Source organism: Symphalangus syndactylus, chromosome 10 (genome assembly GCF_028878055.3).
Source record: "Symphalangus syndactylus isolate Jambi chromosome 10, NHGRI_mSymSyn1-v2.1_pri, whole genome shotgun sequence".
In the NCBI taxonomy this organism is placed as follows: Eukaryota; Metazoa; Chordata; class Mammalia; order Primates; family Hylobatidae; genus Symphalangus; species Symphalangus syndactylus.
The window spans coordinates 53,173,144-53,192,956 of NC_072432.2; the positions used below are offsets into that span (position 1 = coordinate 53,173,144).

The 19,813-nt window shown below is 37.2% G+C and overlaps 1 protein-coding gene across 10 annotated transcripts in view; it reads left to right on the forward strand.

The window, feature by feature from the left end:
* The window catches only part of WDFY3 (WD repeat and FYVE domain containing 3), a 303,634-nt gene that overhangs the window by 61,288 nt on the left and 222,533 nt on the right, over positions 1-19,813 (forward strand). For 9 of the 10 annotated variants that reach the window (XM_055297102.2, XM_063611171.1, XM_063611168.1 and 6 more), the window contains one exon: positions 13,250-13,349. The exons of the other annotated variant lie outside the window; for it this stretch is intronic. The gene's annotated coding sequence lies outside the window, so the exon portion shown is untranslated. The remainder of the gene's footprint in view (positions 1-13,249; positions 13,350-19,813) is intronic. 10 annotated transcript variants of the gene reach the window in all.

The following is a 19,813-nucleotide window of genomic DNA, read 5'->3' on the forward strand; positions in this document are numbered from 1 at the left end:
GAGAGTTTTTTCCTGGGCTCTATTCCGTTCTGTTGGTCCATGTTACCATCCTTATGCTAGTACCATACTGTTTTGATTACTATATTAAGTGTTTTATTTTTAATTGGATATTTTATTACCATTAATGTGTGCCTTTAAAAATGTTTCTAATATACAGTCATCCCTTGTATCTGTGGGGGACTGATTTCAGGACCTTCCTCAAGCACCAAAATCTGCACCAAAATCTGTAGGTGCTCAAGTCCTTGATATGAAATGGCATAGTTTTTGCACATAACTGTGCGTATCCTCCTGTATACTGTTAATCATCTTTAGATTACTTATAATACCGAATACAATGTCAATGTTATATAAATAGTTGTTATTCTGTATTGTTTAGGAATAATGACAAGAAAAATATATGTACATGTTTAGTACAGATGCAGTTTGCTTTTTCTGAATATTTTTGATCTGCAGTTGGCTGAATCCACAGTGTGGAACCCACAGATGCAGAGGGCTGACTGTATATCTTTAAATTTTGCTTTTAATAGTTTCGTTTAGTTGCCAGTACTCCAAAAAGAATGGCAAATACTAAATTTATTATGAATACTGATGGAGTTATACTAGGAAAAAATGTTAAAGCAAGCAAATTGTTGGTTATTTAATTCATATTGTAACTTTCTTTGGAAATTTGAGGATTAGAGACAAAAGCATGAAGACAAAAGAAATATTTGTCTTGCTTGCAGAAAAAATGCAATAACGGAAAGACCAATGAGTCACGTAATCTAGTGAATTATTCAATTTTATGTTAAATGCTACTTTTCTTTGAGTTCCAGAAGCTATCTACTTACTGAAAATCTTCAGATTTCATAAAAGAAAATATTAGTATTTTATAAGGAATATTTTTACTAAAGAGCTAGCAGTGAGACTCCTAAGCCAAAAATGAATGACTATATTTAGGTTATTTTTATGTTACAAGTGTCCAATTAATCTTGTGTTCCTTCAGACTGCAACAGCAACCAGAAAATTAGGAGAACATTAAATGTCATTTTCTCTTACTTTGTTATTATATGAATCATATTTTTATTTTTCTGTAGTACATTTGTGCCCCTTCTTTTTTTTAATTATAATCTTTTAAACATAGTTCTAAAATAAGTTATTTGGTATTTAGAATTATGAAGTATAAATATTTTGTAACGAGAACACTGGGTTATAAATTAAAGGCAAAAATCTGTTAAGAAAGCATAATTTTAACCTTTTTAAATGTATTTTAGTTTATTTTACCCCAGGAACCAAATACATAAAATAGATGCCCTCCCTGTAACTCCCTTGTTTACTTTCACTTTTCTCTGATAAATCTCACAGTTCTAAAAAGTTATATATTGGCCCATCTTGTTTTATTACATTCCCATGGATTTACTCTATCCCTGTATTATGAAACAAATTCCGTCAGTAAATATTTTAGTGTGTGTGCGTGTGTGTGTGTGTGTGTGTATGTGTATGTTTATGGATATGTGCATAGGAATAGACTCCTAGTGTTTAGTTTAATATGAATCCATTCAATAAACATCTTTTGAATTTTTCCTTGCTTCAGATGCAGTGGGCTTAGTGCTAGGAATAGATGTTTAAGACATGATTTCTGCCCTCAAAAAGCTTACATTATAGCTTAGAAAGAGTTCTTATGTTGATAATATATGCTCACTGAAGTCCTGAAGAGTTTCAACCTTAGAGGAACACTGAGAACTCTTGAGCTAGATAAGGACAATGTGTTGTATTCTGGCATATCTGACTTAGATATTCAAGAAGAGGTAATACAGTATCTCCTTGATCCCTTTATTCTAAAAGGGAAAGAAAAAGAACTATACTTCATACTAGCAATAAAAAAAGTTAAAATATACAGAGTTGGGCTTGTCAGTTGTAAATGACTATTGAGGTTTTTGATGAGTTACATTAGAATTATGCAAAGCCACTTATGCCTTCATCATATTGAATTTATAGTTCTATCTTTTTGGACAACTGATTTAAAATTCATTTCCACTTTCAGAATGTGTTGGTGATTCTTTTGAGTTTAGAGGGTTTGCCATGTATACCAATAAAGATTGTTCTTTTATTTTTTCTGAATATTTGCATATTATGGTGATTTTCCTTTTTTAGTGTTCTGGAGATATTGATGGCATTTAATTTTAAAATCAATCATAAAGTTCTGTCTTTCTACCTTCTAAATGTCTGTTGAATCTGTCTGCTGCTTTTTTACTTCTTGTTGCTAAGATATTTCAGGCCATCATTCTACCTAAACTGGATAGCTGCAGTTTCCTTTTAACTGTCTGTATTAGAGGAGGCCCTTTGGAGCCGTTTTCCATACTGCAGCAAGAGTCTTCTTTGTAGAATGTGAATCTTACCCTACTTTATTGAAATTCTCAGTGTCTCTTTATTGCCTTTAGTTAAAGCTCGGAGTATGACATCCTTTCATTATCCAACTGGTACTTATATATATCTCCAGTCCCTTCATTTGTCATCCTCTGCACTTTCCTTGCACCTTACATGTAGATATGCACACCTACACCCACTCTTTCCCCCTTAAACAGCTTCTCCTCTTCCTCTTCCTTCTTCTTTTGAAACTTGATGTTGTGTTCTGGGTGTTGAGGTAGGGCCTTCTATTTATCTGTTTAGAGCACTTAACACTGTGTTGCTATACTATCCTCTATCCTCTTGTATATCCCGTCTATCCCTGTAAGATAGTGAGTCTTATTTTTTCCCTGTGTCTGTAGGGCCTGGTACAGTGCCTGGGCCATAGTAGGCACAGATCAATGATTATTGGTTGAACGAATATAGATTACTTATTGCTGATTGAAGTTAAGTCGCTTAAAAAAAAACCAAGCATTTATTATCTCACAGTGTCTGTGGGCCAGGTATTTAGCAGTGGTTTAACTAGGTGGCCCTGGCTTAGGATTTCTCATGAGGTTGTACTCAGGATGTTGGCAGTAGCTGTCTAAAGGCTTGACTGGGACTAGAGGATCACTTTCCAGCATGGCTCATGTACATGGCTGTTGACAGAAGACCTCAATTTCTTACTAGTTGTCAGCAGAAACCTTCAGTTTCTACTCATGTGGACCCCTCCATAGGGTTGCTGGAGTGTTTTCACGATGTGGAAGTTGGCTTCCTTCACGGCGAGTAATCTGAGAGAGAGCAAGAAGGAAGTCATAATGTCTTTTATAATCTGGTCACACATAGTCACTTCCGCCATATTCTGTTCCTTAGAAACGTGTTGCTAAGTGTAACCCATAATTAAGAGGGGATTAATTAGACTCTACCTTTGAAAAGAGGAGCATCATAAAATTTGTGGATATATTTATAACCAACACAGAATGGGACAGTAATTTATTATTCTCCCTTGGACCTGACCAAAATAGGTTATTTTCTTTCTCTACAAAATACTTTTGTCCAGATGGAAATACATTCAGCCCTCCATATATACAGGTTCCACATCCATGTATTCAACCAACTATGGATAGAAAATATTTGGGAAAAGATGTTGCAAACAATAATAATAAACAATTTTACATTTGAAAATACATTATAACAAAAATTTACATAGGATTTACACTGTGTTAGGTATTATAAGTAATCTAGAAATGATTTGCAGGTGTGTCCAATCTTTCGGCTTCCCTGGGCAACATTGGGAGAAGAAGAATAGTCTTGGGCCACATATAAAATATACCAGCACTAACGGTGGCCGATGAGCTAAAAAAAAAAAAATCACAAAATATCTCATAATGTTTTAAGAAAGTTTACAAATTTGGGCCATATTCAAAGCTGTCCTGGGCCATATGCAGCCCATGAGCCATAGGTTGGACAAGCATGATTTAAAGTATACAGGAAAATATGTATAGGTTATATGTAATTACTGTGCCATTTTATATAAGGGGCTTGAGCATGGCAGGATTTTGGTATTCATGGGGGTCCTGGAGCCAATTTCCTGTGGATACCAAGGGATGACTGTGATTAAATTTTTTTAAGAGTATGCTTTTATTAAAATATTACACATATTTTTGAGGCTATAGTCATTTTGCATATAAACATAATTATTTACTTGAGCTAGTTGGTACCTATTCATAATTTTACTGCAGTTTTTCACGTAGATTCTGAAAATAAGAAAGTCATGTCTTAGGTTCTATATTGCCTGTAAAATGAATCTGACACAAAATGCACTGCTTTGAGGTTTGTCATAGGTCTTTAAGAAATGAAACACATCTATCTCTGAGTTATATTTATATACATCATGAGATAAAATCATAAATTATCTTTTAAATTTGTAGCTTAAAACACTTCAAATTGTATATAAATTAAAGTCCTTTTAGTCTGATATTTCTAACTTGCTCATTCAGGAAAAATTTACATGACAGGCATTTTACTAGGTGGTGAATATAAGTAAACAAAACAGGCATATTCTGTCTACTTGGAGTTCATAATCTGGTAGACAGCTAGATGATAAATGTATAAATAGATATTTTCCAATAATGTTAAGCGCAGACCATGGAAGAAATGCAGATGAGGTGTTAGAGGGTCATGGGAAGGCAGAGGTACTTCTACATTGCCAGAAAAGGCTTGTCAAGAGAGGTGACCTTGAAGCTGAAAATTGAAGGAGTTATCCCTGCCAGGAATTTGCAGGAAGAAGGGAAGACCCTGCAGTGTGAACAGTTGGTGTATGAGGAATTGAAAACATGCCTGGAGATGTCCGGGGGAGAGTGGAATGAAGTTTGAAAGGTAGAAAGGGATCAGATATCTAGAATTTTAAAGGGCCATGGTAAGGAGTATGGCTTTTATTAAACACACTGAAAGCCACTGAAGAGTTTTAAAGTTATATACTATAGTTTCTGTTACCTGTCCTCTAGCCCCCAAAGCACTTTGTCTGCAAAGGAGAGAAAATAGGAAAATAATAAGACCATTATAGTAGTCCAGGTGAAAAATAATGGCAGCTCGGATCTAAAGTGTTGGGAGAGAAAAGGATAGATGAGATCTAGTCTGTAGGTAGAACCAATGGGACTTAACATGAAGAGTGTGGGGGAGGAGGAAAGCAAGGAAAATACTCAGGTTTTGGCTTGAGCAGTTGGGTGGATGACAGTATTCTTAAATGAGACTGGAGGTCAGTGAAAAGGGAAGTCAAGAATTTATCTATTTTTAATTGAGATAGAGTCTCACTCTGTCACCCAGGCTGGAGTGCAGTGGCACCATCTCGGCTCACTGCAACCTCCACCTCCTGGGTGCAAGCTATTCTCCTGCCTCGGCCTCCTGAGTAGCTGGGATTACAGGCGCACGCCATGATGGCCAGCTAATTTTTGTATTTTTAGTAGAGACAAGGTTTCACCGTGTTGACCAGGCTGGTCTCGAACTCCTGACCTCAAGTGATCCGCCTGCCTTGGCCTCCCAAAGTGCTGGGATTACAGGTGTGAGCCTTATTTTTGAACTTGTTACTTTTGTGACGTCTTAAGTGACCGAATGGAGATGTCAAGTGGCAATCAATTAAACAGTCTTGAAGCTCAGAGAGTTAGGAGGAGATATACAGATGTTATTTAAAGTTGTAGAGTGAATAAGAGCTCTTTTAGGGAGAGAACAGCCCTAGAAACTCTACCTTTTAGAGTTTGCTTGCATGGGCCACATTTTGCTTGCTTTGTAAGACAAACCACAGCACAGAAAGAACACCTGCACAAACTGCAGCACAGAAGTTTGCTTTGTTTATATTAGTTTATATTAAAACATGTGCTTTCTTATTTATTTATTTTTTTAAATTTTTGGCAGTAATGGTATTGTAATAGATGAGAAAGTATTACATCTCTACCATGTCTGCCATTTGTTGAATGAATGACTAACAGCCCTTCCAAGCTGTGTGACCTTGGAGTTTTACCTCTCTGAGTCTCAGTTTTCTTCTTTTTTTTATTAGATGGAGTCTTGCTCTGTTTTGCCCAGGCAGGAGAATCCCTTGAACCCAGGAGCGGGAGGTTGCAGTGAGCCAAGATCACGCCATTGCACTCCAGCCTGGGCAACAAGAGCGAAACTCCGTCTCAGATAAATGAATGAATGAATGACAGAAATTTATTTCTCACAGTTCTAGTTCAAGATCAAGGCACCAGCAGATTCAGTGTCTGGTGAGGGCCCACTTCCTGGTTCACAGACAAGGCCTTCTTGCTGTGTCCTCACATGTGGAAGAGGCAAAGGAGCTTTTATAAGGACACTAATCAGTTTATGAGAGTTCCACCCTCATGACCTAAACACCTTCCAAAGGCCCTACCTTCTAATACCATCATATTGGGAGGGTTGGGATTTTAACATGAATTTGGGGTGGGGGAATACAAACATTCAGACCATAGTGGGCAGGCGGGCAGGCAGATGGATGGACGGAGAGACAGACAGACAGACAGCAGATAGGGAGCTAGGGAGATAGAGAAATAGAGATACACATCACATAAATATACATGTGTATAGCGTAGTGTCTTAAATATCTAAAACCAATTCTTTAATGTTCATATATTTCAGATACTGTTTTTGTCCAGCTTTTCTCAGTCTTTCATAACTTGGCTACCTTCAAGGAAGGTTAATTTTTGAAATGATGAAACTCTAAGGTGAGGTTTGGTTTGAAATATTTTTGAAGTCTAATGAGTAGGAGAATGAGTTAAAACAGTATTATAAGACTGGGCACAGTGGCCCACACCTGTAACCCCAGCACTTTGGGAGGATGAGGCAGGCGGATTACTTGAACCCAGGAGTTCGAGACCAGCCTGGGTTACATGGAGAAACCTGATCTCTACCAAAAATACAAAAATTAGCCAGGCATGGTGGTGCAGGCCTGTACTCGCAGCTACACAGGAGGCTGAAGTGGAAGGACTGCTTGAGCCTGGGAGGCAGAGGTTACAGTGAGCTCAGATTGCGCTACTGCATTCCAGCCTGTGCCATAGAGTGAGACGCAGCAAACTCCCTTTTTGTTTGTTTGATGGAAACTCCCTTCATATATTCTCTGCTATGGAAAATATTCTAAACTTTTTACATTTAGATTATATATTCCCTGAGGTTTTCCATTTATTTGAAATATGTGATAATGTGTTTGATAATATCAAGAGAAAACATTTATTCCACATGTATTAGATTGAACTGTAAAAATTACTGATACTCTTTTTTCTGACCTGACAAAAATGGCAATTTCATTTGACTCAACCTTAATAGAAAGAATTTTTTCTAAAAGTCCTTATATTCTTCGTGATTTGATTTTAGCACTTTGTGACTTTCATTCAACAACATAATTTACTCTTTTCATTCTTAAATCCTAATAATACACATCTTGAGGGAGACTCTAAGGACTACAAGTGCTTGGTTAGAAGCAATTAGTTAGGCTTCTAATATTCTGGCACTAAGTCAAAGACTTTACATATGCTATCTCCAATCCTGACAATAAATCTGAAAGAGAGGAATTGGTATTAATGGCAGAGCTACAGTTTGAATCCTTTTTATGACCTAGTCTTATAAGTCACATAGTATCACTCCCAACATTTTACTTGTCCAAAGTGAGTCCCATTCAAAGGGTATGGAGAAAAAGGCTTTTCCTTTTAAAAGTAGGCATGTCAAAGAACTTGCTAACATTTAAAATCACCACAAAATGCTAGGGACTTTGGGATGTGCTTTTTGTCATGGTGAAAATTTTATTTTGCCCTTCTAAAAAGTTTCTTCTCTTTGATGACCATGTAAAAATGATTTACAGAAGATTAGTGGTCACTCCTGAGTTCTTCCTCTTTTAGAGTTTAACTTGAGACATGGTCTGTTAATTATGCACAATGGAAGCAATTAGTCTGAATGTTTTTAGTCTGGTCCAGAGATTTTAATCTTCTGCCAGTTTTTCATATTGGGTTTTAAAAAAACTATTTTATTGGATTTACAAAATATATAACTCATTTATAAATTGTTTTTATTGTTGATTCTGTGAAAGCACTAAATTCTACCTCTTGTTTTCTGTGATAATTATGTTGTATTTACTAAATTTGCCTTTTGATTAATTACAGGTGACAGTTTACAGATTTCTCATGGGAAGTCTGCAAATCTGGTTTCCCTAAAGAAAATTGCAGACCATGTATAGTGCAAAAACATATGTGACACAGTCTTTCAGTGTGTGTATGGAATATAATGCCAGATTTTCCTGAAAACTTGGAGATGGGAAAGAGCTTTGAGAGCAGCAGAGTGAGAAAACTTGAGTATGTGAAAAGGGCTGACAATTGTGATATAAGCCATGCCTTTGTATTTATGGCTAATCTGGAGAGTTGGATGGAGGTAACTGAAAAACTGAGATAACTTGAATTGCAGTATTTCTTCATGCAGTATGTCATATTTGACAAAGGAAATATTGCATTCAGGACTTTATATTCACCCTCAGATATCAACCCGTCAGACTGCGTGCAGAAAAATCACAGGGAAATACTGAGATGGGTTATTGATTTAATGTTCCGTTGTGAATGGATTATAAAGCCAGGACTAAAACCGAAGAGTGTAGTAACCCAGACCACACTTTTGGATCTCATCTTCCCTGGAAAAATCTCAGATTATTTGCCCTAAATTTTTAGAGCTTGTTTCCTTGTTAGTTTATTGTTTTTCTTTAAACTATCTACTATTATTTAAATATGTCCCCCCCAATATGCAGGTGTTGAAATGTAATGGCCATTGTGATGGTGTCTTAGTCTGTTTTCTGTTGCTTGAAACAGAATACCTGAAACTGGGTAATTTGAAAAGAAAAGGAATTTATTTCTTATGCTTATAGAGACTGAAGAGTCCAAGATCAAGAAACTCCCTCTGGTGGGGGCCTGCTTGCTGGAAGGGACTCTACAGAGTCCTGAGGTGGTACGGGACATCACATGCTAACTCAGGTCTCTCTTTCTTGTCTCAGAAAGCCACCAGCTGATCCCCATGAGGACCTTAATCCATGAATGGATTAGTCCTTTCATGAGAGCAGATTCCTCATGAACCAGTCAAAGGCCCCACCTCTAATTACTGCCACATTGGAGCATTAAATTTCAACGTGAGTTTTGGAGAGGAGAAATTTTCAAACCATAGCAGATGGCATTAAGAGGTAAAGCCATTAGGACGTGATTAGACCTTGAAGGTTGCTTTCTTATCAATGGGATTAAGACCCTTCTAAACGAGTCTTTATGCTTTAGGTTTCTTGCCCTTTCGCCTTCTACCATGTGAGGACCTACGCTCCTCCCCTCCAGAGGTTGCAGCAACAAGGCACCATCTTGGAATGAGAGAGCAGCCCTCACCAGGCAACTGAACCAGCCAGTGCCTTAATCTTAGATTTCTCAGCCTACAGATCCATGAGGAAATACATTTCTATTATTTGTAAACTACCCAGTTTCATGTATTCTGTTATCACAGCACAAATAAACACAGAAACTATCATGCTGTTTTCAAAAGTTTTTGTTTTTTAGATTATTACAAAGTAAAATTGACCTTTTTGTGGTATACAGCTTTATGGATTTTGATACATGTGCAGATAAGTGTAACTGCTACCACAATGAGGATACAGGACAGTTTTATCACCAAAAAACTTCCTTGCTCTGTTCCTTTATAGTCACAGTCTCTCTCACCTCTAACCCCTGGCAACCACCAATCTGTCTTCATCAAAATAGTTTTTTTCAAGAACACCATATAAATGGAATTACATTTGTAATCTTTTGAGACTGGTTTATTTGACTCAGCATAATGCCTTTGAGAATCATCCAAGTTTTTATATATAACAATAATTCATTCACAGTCTGGATGCAGTGGCTCATGCCTGTAATCTCAGCACTTTTGGAGGATCGCTTGAGGCCAGGAGTTTGAGACCAGCCTGGGCATCATAATGAGACCCCATCTTTATGAAAAAAATTTAAAAATTAGCTGGTTGTGGTGTTGTGTCTGTAATCCCAGCTACTCGGGAGGCTAAGGCAGGAAGATCACTTGAGTCCAGGAGTTCGAGGCTGCAACGAGCTATGATTGTACCACTCTACTCCAGCCTGGGAGATTGAGCAAGATCCTGACTCAAAAAAAAAAAAAAAATTACTTTACTTTTGTTGAGTTGTATAGGTGCACCATAGTTTGTGTGTCTATTCACTTGCTGAAGGACATTTGGGTTGTTTCCATTCTTTGGCCATAATGAATAGAGGTACTATAAACTTTTGTGTGTAAGTTTTGTGTGAACGTAAGTTTTCATTTCTTTTTCTTTCTTTCTTTTTTATTTTTTGAAACAGGTCTTGGCTTTGTCACCCAGGCTAGAGTACAGTGGCACAGTCACATTGCATGTAGCCTCTACCTCCTGGGCTCAAGCAGTCCTCCTGTCTCAGCTTCTTGAGTAGCTAGGACTACAAGCATGCCACCACACCTGGCTAATTTTTTGTTTTTAATTTTTGATTTTTTTTTTGTGGAGATGGGATCTCTCTATGTTGCCCAGACTGGTCTTGAACTCCAGGTCTTAAGTGATGCTCACGCCTTAGCTTTTCAAAGTGTTGGGATTATAGGTGTGACCCACCACACTTGGCCCAGTTTTTATTTCTTTAGTGCCAGGGTCAGCAAACTTTTTCTGTAGAGGGCTGGATGAAGTATTTTATGCTTTAGGGTCTCTGTTGTGGGTACTCTGCTGTTGTAGTGTGAAAGCAGTCATAGATAATATGTAAGTAAATGAATGTGGATGTGTTCCAATAAAACTTTATTTACAAAAACATGTGGGCTAGATTTTAGTACATGGCTGTAATTTGCTAACCCCTGTTTTATGATAAATACTTAGGAATGGGATTGCAATTTATCATAGTACATAATAAATAAATGTTTAGTTTGATAAGAAAATGCCAAACGTTTAGTTTATTGACTTAAAATACACTTAGTTTAATAACATTTGAATTGTGGGATGTTTTTGAACTGAGATGTTATAGTTCACGCAGCAAGCTCACCTAATTTGTGACAGGCTTTAGTCTTGTCTTACACTGAGGATCTCTTTTGCCTTTTACTTTTATTCATATTCTTGTGTGGTCTTTTGGCTTGGATATATTTTTTCTTCGCAGATAAAAGGCATACTCATTTTTAAAGTAATTTTTATTTGAATTAGTTAAGATACAGTCAAACATTTCAAGGAGGTTGCCTTTTTAAAAAAGTATGTATTAGGAGCAAAGAATTAAAGATGGAGTTGCTAAGTTTGTAAATCAATTAGACAGTTGATCGTATCCTAGAAATTGGGTATAGCTGGATATACTCTACTCATCACACCATGATGTCTCTTTAGAAGACTTTGTTTCAATGCCAAACCCAGACCTTTTCAGTATGGAAGCTAAACCCAGACTGTTTATCCATAAGGGAAGCTCACCTGTGAGATCATGTCTTTGTTTTGTGTTAGTTTTTGATGACAGCTTAGGTGTTAAATCTTAGGTTAGTAGCCAAGTATCCTTGGAATTCTTCTTAGGAACAGCATCCTACAGATGGAAGGTTGTTTGTCTTTTTTTCTGAGGGATGCAGAATTCACTTTCCATTTTGTTGTGATTCCCTTTGCCACAAAAAGCTGGGATTTGGGGTTAAAAGACAGGTAAATAATCTTGGATATACCAATAGCTAATGAAGTTGGAGATGATGAATAAAGCAAAGGAGGTCTGTTTTTCTGGTTATGATTTACTATTACTTTTTCTCTTCTGAAAAAACAGTGAAGCCCCAGGACCATAACAACATCAGGGAGGTGGGAAGACCATTTTGTGCTAATAGTAGTCCTACTCGTCTTCATGCAATGGTTGAAAGACTATATCCGTGGGTAGGAAGTGCTACTGTTGGTATGATATGCTTTTTTAAAAGAGGTAACTATTTGGGGACAAAACAAAAAAAAAAACTCTTTTCTACTTTCTGTGGGCTTGGGCACTGGCACTTGAATCACTGGTGTGGCAATTGAACATGATCTCCTTTGACAAATAAAAGTCATAGGTCATCTCTCTAGAATATATGTATGTTTACAAATTTAATATGAAGTTTCGGGGCTTCATTTACCCCCAGGCCAGCATTGTCCAATATGACTTTCTGTGACAATTAAAATGTTTTATATTGGCTCTGTCTAATACAGTAGTCACTAGACCCATAATAGCTGTTGAGCACTTCAAATGTGTCTGATGCAACTGAGGAACTAGATTTTTTACTTCATATATTTAAATTAATTTGTATTTAAGATTAAATAGCCACATGTAGGTAGTGGCAGCCAGCTTAGGCTCTTTCGTATGCCATAGGTTATAATCCCTATAAAAGAGGTTTTGTGAATGTCCTTGTTAGGAATTTAATTTGTTCATTTCACTTTTGATTTTTGCAGTCAAGCAGTAGTTAATTGTATCTTGCTTTTCAGTTAAATTTTAATAGTTGTTGTTATCTCTAAATATATAACTTCTTTGTAATTCAGGAAGATTTAAAGGCGTTTTTCAATATTTGATCCTGTTTCTTTCATAATGAAATATCCAGAATAGGTTTGTCCTGGGCTTTTAAGCTTGTTCAGAAAATGTGAGGTAAACACCTATTGAGTTCTGTGTTGTGGGCTCTCCAGCGTCACTTTGTCCTGCATTAGGAACACTCTGGTTGTTTAGAGCCACCTTTGCCCAAGTATTTTAAAAGTGCATTTCCCCTTTGGGAGACCGAGGCGGGCAGATCACCTGAGGTCAGGGGGAGTTCAAGACCAGCCTGGCCAACATAGTGAAACTCTGTCTCTACTAAATGTAAAAATTAGCCAGGCATGGTGGCGTACACCTGTAATCCCAGCTACTCGGGAGGCTGAGGCAGGAGAATCACTTGAACCTGGGAGGTGGAGATTGCAGTAAGCCAAGATCAGGCCATTGCACTCCAGCCTGGGTGACAAGAGTGAAACTGTGTCTCAAAAAATAAAATAATAAAATTTAAAAAAGTGCATTTTCCATACTCATAGGTTATTTAACAACAAGCTGAAAAGTTTATAGGTGACCTCCATACCATCTGATTTTATATTTCTGTGGCAGTGGTTCTCAACCCCGGATGCACATTAGAATCAGTTGGGAAACCCATAAAAACACTGCCCAGGCTCTAGCCCCAGAGACTTGATTTGAACAGAGTGGCTTCCAGGCATCAGAGCATTTTTTAAAGCTTCATAGTTGATTCCAGTATCCAACCAAGGTTGAAAAGCCCTCATGTATGAGATAGTTAGTGGACCTGGTGTTGAGGAAAATATTCTGAATTAGAGATTAATTCATAACCTGTTTCCCCCTTTTTCTAGCTGGAGCCCAGATTTCAAGTTTTGAGTAAAATACCTTCAACCGGATGGGCCCTATTGTGCTCACACATTCAGAACCTGTTACCCAAGGAATTCCCTAAAGGTGAGTCTCTGGGAAGAAAAATTGTGGGTTTTTGTTTTTAATCTTTACTATCACTGGATTTATTGATAAACAAAGACTGTTAATTATGTGTAGACAGGACTTTTTATATTGACTTGATTTATAGAGCTATCGTTATAAATTTGATTACTGTACTATCATATTTAGAAAATAGAAAATGGATCTTGAGAACTGTTTCTAATAGCCTATTTAAAGGAGGATATATGCTACATGTACACCTATATGCTTATACATATTTAACGTATTTTAAAAGATATTCAAGAAATTAGTGATGACAGTTACTAGGGAGGGGAACTGGAGCCCTGTAGTGGGATATTTACTTTTACTGTGTATTCTTTTCAGTATGGTCTTTTAAACCCCATGCATATATTAAATTTCAAAAAAAATTCTTAATGGCTAAAAATGCTTTTTTAGTTTTATAAATATGCTTAAAGTTTTTTCTACTTGTAAAAATAGAAAACAACCTCACATTCCTTGAAATTGAGGGTCTCTGCTTGTTACTTGGTATACTATTTCTTGTGTTGGATGTGTTATTTAGGGGCATACATCAGATTTTCTTCTCTTGAACTCACGTCCTGGGATTTTTTTGCTTTACATTTTCTTTCACCTTTTATTTTTTATTTTACTTTATTTTTTGAGACGTGGTCTCGCTCTGTTGCCAGGCTGGAGTGCAGTGGCGCAATCCCAGCTCACTGCAACCTCTGCCTCCCAGGTTCAAGTGATTCTCCTGCCTCAGCCTCCTGAGTAGCTGGGATTACGGGCACCCACCACCATGCCCAGCTAATTTTTGTATTTTTAGTAGAGACGGGGTTTCACCATGTTGGCCAGGATGGTCTCCATCTCTTGACCTCGTGATCTGCCCGCCTCGGCCTCCCAAAGTGCTGGGATTACAGGCGTGAGCCACTGCACCCGACCTCTTTCACCCTTTTATTTCACCATGTTCCAATTTGTCTCTTTTTATCTTTTGCACTAATTCGTAGTCCTTCAATTTATTTCCAGCTTAATTAATGGCACTACCATTGTTCATATCACCCAACCTGGAATTCTGAGTCCTCTTGATCTCTTTTTCCTTTGATCCTGAAAGATAACTACTCCCTAGATTGTTAATCCTGTGTCAATGGCATTACTTGTAATCTCTCATACCACTGTGCCCCACCCTTACCTCCACTGGCACTGCCTTTATCGCTGAAAGCATCATTAAGATACATCTATCCCACATATCACACTATATTTAGAAATATTTTCTCTACATATATAACCCTCCTACTTAGCAGTTTATTGTTAGTCTAACATGTAAGGCCTTTTAGGCTCTTCCTGTGACTGGCTTTTCTCTGCAAGCCTCGTCTCCAGTTTTTCTCCGTATTCACCCTTTGTTCCAACTATAGAGAACTACTTGGCCAACCCAGCAGCATATCTTGTGGTTTCTTGTCGGTGTACACAGTTGATTTGCTAGAAATAAGTTCTAGTCCATTGTCAGCTGAATGAACTTGTCTTCAATTTCTAAGGCTTAGTTCAGATGTCACTTTCTCTATTGATAGTTAACTGCCTTTTCCCTGTGTTCTCCATAGCACTTTGTTTATTTTTTATTATTCATTATAATACTTATCACATTGCTTCTGTTATGTTTTTTCACTTAACCATGAGCCCCTAGAGGGTGGCGTGTGATTGATTTATCTTTCCATCACTAGTTTCTAGCAGAGTACTTGCATGTAAAAAGTGTTATTAAATGAATAAGAAAGTAAATGTTAACATATACAGTTTTTGAACTCTTGCTTTATAACCATGTGAGGTCACTAATCCACTGTTTTTAAAGTTTAGTAAAAGCTAACCTAAGTTTTACATGTCTGAAGAAAGAGTTTAATAAGTTACTTATTAGTAACTTATTAATCAATTATGAGAAAAATGTTCACCTATTTGAAAAAGCTGACTTTTTTTTTTTTTTTTTTTTTTTTTTTTTTTTTTTTTTTTTTTTGAGACAGAGTCTCACTCTGTTGCCCAGCCTGGAGTGCCGTGGTGCAAATTTTGGCTCACTGCAATCTCCTCCCCCCAGGTTCAAGTGATTCTTATATACTTCAGCCTCCTGAATAACTGGAATTACAGGCATGTGCCACTACAACTGGCTAATTTTTTTTTTTCAGACTGCGTCTCGCTTTGTCACCCAGGCCGGAGTGCGGTGACGCAGTCTCGGCCCACTGCATCCTCTGCCTCCTGGGTTCAAGCAATTCTCCTCTCTCAGCCTCCTGAGTAGCTGGGAATACAGGCATGTGCCGCATTCCCGGCTAATTTTTGTATTTTTAGTAGAGACAGGGTTTCACTATGTTGGCCAAGCTGCTCTCAAACTCCTGACCTCAGGTGATCCGCCTGCCTCGACCTCCCAGAGTGCTGAGACTACAGGCATGAGCCACCGCACCCAGCCTAATTTTTAGTAGAGATGGGGTTTCACCATGTTGGCCAGGATGGTCTCAAACTCCTGACCTCAAGTGATCTGCCCACCTCAGCCTCCCAAAATGCTGAGATTACAGGCGTGAGCCCCTGCACCTGGCCAAGAGCTGACTTTTTAAAAAGTACTCTTAGATGATTCAGAATACTTTTCATGCAAATCACTTATACATAAGTACATGACAATTTGACTGTTATTTAAAGTAGAAAACAGAGTAAGCTTTTATCAACATAACCAGAGTTTACGTTCTCAAAAGTAATAATGCTGTATTTATTTAACATATATTGTTTTGATACTTTGCTTATCTCTCTTCATTGCATATCTATTTGAATATGGACATTTATTTGCCTTTTGTTATTCCTTAGTTTGAATATAAGGATCATGGTAGAAATTTACTATAGTTTCCAAGTTTATATTCCTTATGGAGTCTTTAATGTACATTTAAAGTTGATTCTGTGCTAAATTACTTTTTTTTTTTTTTTTTTTGAGACGGAGTCTTGCTGTGCCTCCCAGGCTGGAGTGCAGTGGTGCAGCCTCAGCTCATTGCAACCTCCGCCTCCCGGGTTCAAGAAATCCTCTGCCTCAGCCTCCTGAGTAGCTAGGATTACAGGCGCTCACCACCACACCTGGCTAATTTTTTTTTTTGTATTACTAGTAGAGACGGGGTTTCACCATCTTGGCCAGGCTGGTCTTGAACTCCTGACCTTGTGATCTACCTGCCTCAGCCTCCCAAAGTGCTGGGATTACAGGCGTGAGCCACCGTGCCCAGCCTATTTTTTAAACAATAGTTGTAAGTCTGTAGATGTTGGTGGTCTAGAATTTCTCAGATTTTCAAATAGGAAAATCTAAATATTGAAATAAAAAATGTAGAGATTGAGAAATATAAGTTCTCCAGGTGTACCTACTCTAAATTTATCAACAGTAGGTGAGGAAAAGGATTCCATTCAAAATGGCTGAGTAAAAGCATTTGTATTCTATTCTTCTGCCTAATGCTAACTGAACATAACAAAAGGAGTAAAGAACAGGGAAGAAATCTTTTAACTTAAGTGAAATGAGGAGAAAACAGTAATCCCAAGCCTCAGATTATGAGAAGAGCTGCCAAACATTGTGAACGTTGAAGCAAATTGGGAAATATGCAAATATCTACAGATTTTAAACACGGCACAGAGCTCTCCCATGGTAGGTAGCAAGGGGACTACAAAGTCTCAGGCAGAGCGAAGCTGCAGGGAAAGACACAGATGTACCTTTTTTTTGCAAAAAAGAGTGGCAAGAGGCAGCAGAATAGAGGAGGTAGTGTATAGAGCTATCTCCTTGGTCTCAGTTGATGGAAAGCAGCTGAAGAGAAGTAAACACTGAATCACAATGCAGACATTTGAGAGCTTAACACTCTCTTCTTCTCTAATTCTGCTTCCCAACTCTACTGGTTTCATTACAGTTCTTCAGCCATGTGAAGCACAATCCTACTTCAAGCTATTTGGTTTTACTTGTTCCTTAGCCTGGAATTTTATTCCCCTAGAAATTCTTAGGGATTGCTCCCTCATTGATTCAGGTTTCTGTTCTGCTGTGAACTTCTCAGAGAAACATTCCTTGACCATGCATACTGAAACAGCAACCCTGGGAACGTTCTATTTCCAAAGCTTACTGAATTTTTTTCATAACCATCAGACATAATTGAGTTCTTTGTTTATTTTTTTCACTGTCTCATGAGAATGTAAACTCCAAAAGGACACAGACTTTAGCAGGCTTCTGTTCTTCCCCGACATTCTTAGCATCTAAAACATTGCTGGACACATAGTGGTTGCTTAATAAATATTTGTTGAATAAATTATTCAGCAAACGATAGGCAACACAGAGTTCCTGTGCCCAGTATAAACTGGGAGATCTATATGAGAGGGTTAAGAGACATTATCAGCCAATAGCAATAAGTGGTCTTTATTTTGAACCTGATTCATATAAAATATCTATAAAAATCAACCATGACATTTATGAGATTTTGAACATTGGATATTTGATATTAACAAAATGATGGTTACTTTCCAAAAAGTATTTTAAAACCTTTAAAATACTTTAAAAAGTATTTAGCCCTAATACTTTTTTTTAGAGTCCTGTTTTTTGGAGATTCTTATACACATGCACACACACACATGCACACTTTATAAGAGATTATATAATGCCTGAATTGTGATTCAGAATAAGTTTAAATTTCTGACAGTTAAAGAATAACTTAAAAAAATATATATATGTAATGGAGGATGTTGATTATGACAGTATATTTAGATCCCATGGATACATTCCAAAGCATGATATATTATTTTATTTAAAACTGTCAATGCTTATAATGCCATCCTTTGTAACTCTTTAAACTCAGGTTGAAAAGTATTAGATATCAACCTAAAAATAGTAAAGATTCTGACTTATGTTAGGGATTGCATGCAAAAAAAAAAAAAATTGAAGGCCATTTTTCTAAATTACCTTCAGACAATTTCTGTTTCCAGGGTTTTTCTCTGCTGTACCTTCCAGGAAGGATTAGTTCTACTATTATTGATGTGAACTGAAGGTCTGTCCCAATTTGACTTTTTAATGCCTGGAGAGAAATGAATGTAGTGCTCAAAGATTATGCAGTTGCCACTTAAGATACTCTAGAGCCATCATAGACTTTAGAGATGTAGTTATGCTTCCCTAAAAACAAAAAGTAGAGTTTCCATAAGCAAAATGTCTGTTGAGTTCTCCTGTTTTCTGCTTTTTCATTCTGTCATCTAATGCGGGTTCCCTAATCACTGAAAGGAGGTGAACAGTTTTTCTTTCCCATTATATAATTTTATATTTTTGTGGTTAAAACATAATAAATACTTTCAAATTATTATTTAGGCGTTTTCTTATATTTATCATGGTGTTCTGCAGAATCTGTAGATTCTTGTGGATTAGGTGGTTTATGCTCCTAGTTTGAAATAAATTTCAATTAAATAATGTATTCTTAAAATGGCATTCTGTTGTGTGTAGTTTTTAGTTGTAAACTCATATTTTTAATGCATTAAAATTAATTTGTAAATAAATATTTTATGGTGTACACCTGAAAGATAATAAGGGTTTTTTTTTTTTTTTGGTTGAAAATAAAAAGTGCTTATATATGTGTAGCACTATGAATCAGTCAGGATTTAGTTGCAGATAATAGAATTTGTTATAGCAGTTTATGCAGGAAAATACTTATTACATGGCGTTAGTGGCTTACAAAATCATGGAAGAGAGGAAAGGGCAGATGAAACAGATTTTGGGCTCATGGTTAAACTTTAGAAACATATCCCAGTGGTATACCTCAACACTGGTTTCTAAGGGAGCTGCGGCTGTCTGTGTGGATCAGGAGACTATTGTAGGGTAGCAAACTATGGCCTTCAGGCAAAGTCTGGCCTATCACCTGCTTGTCTATGTCTTACAAACTAAGAATGGTTGTTATATTTTTAAATATTTGAAAATATCAAAAGAAAAATAATGTTTTGTGGCACTTAAAATTAATAAATTCACAATAGGCACAGTGGTGGGCACCTGTAGTGTAGTCTCAGCTACTTGGGAGCCCAAAGTGGGAGGAGGATTGCTTTAGGCCAGGCATTTGAGACCATCTTGGACAATATAACAAAATACTTTCTCAAATTAAAAATGAAAAAAATGTGAAATTCAAATGTCAGTGTTTATTTGAACACAGCAATACATGCTCACTTACCTATTATATATGGCTGCTTTCACACTACAGTGGCAGTGTTAAGTAGTTGTAACAGAAACCGCCTGGCAAAATATTTGCTATCTGACCCTTAACTGAGAAAGTTCTCAACCCCGGCTCTAGAACACACAGTTCAATGCCACTGCAGAAAGCTGCCTCTACTGCTGCTTGCTCCAGTCGTACTGTAACTATTATGACCGGGCAAATAGATGTGACATGCACTGCCTCCCAGCAGCCAGCAGGATAATTACTGGGTACTAGAATCTCTGTCCAACACTGCAGCTAAAAAATGTA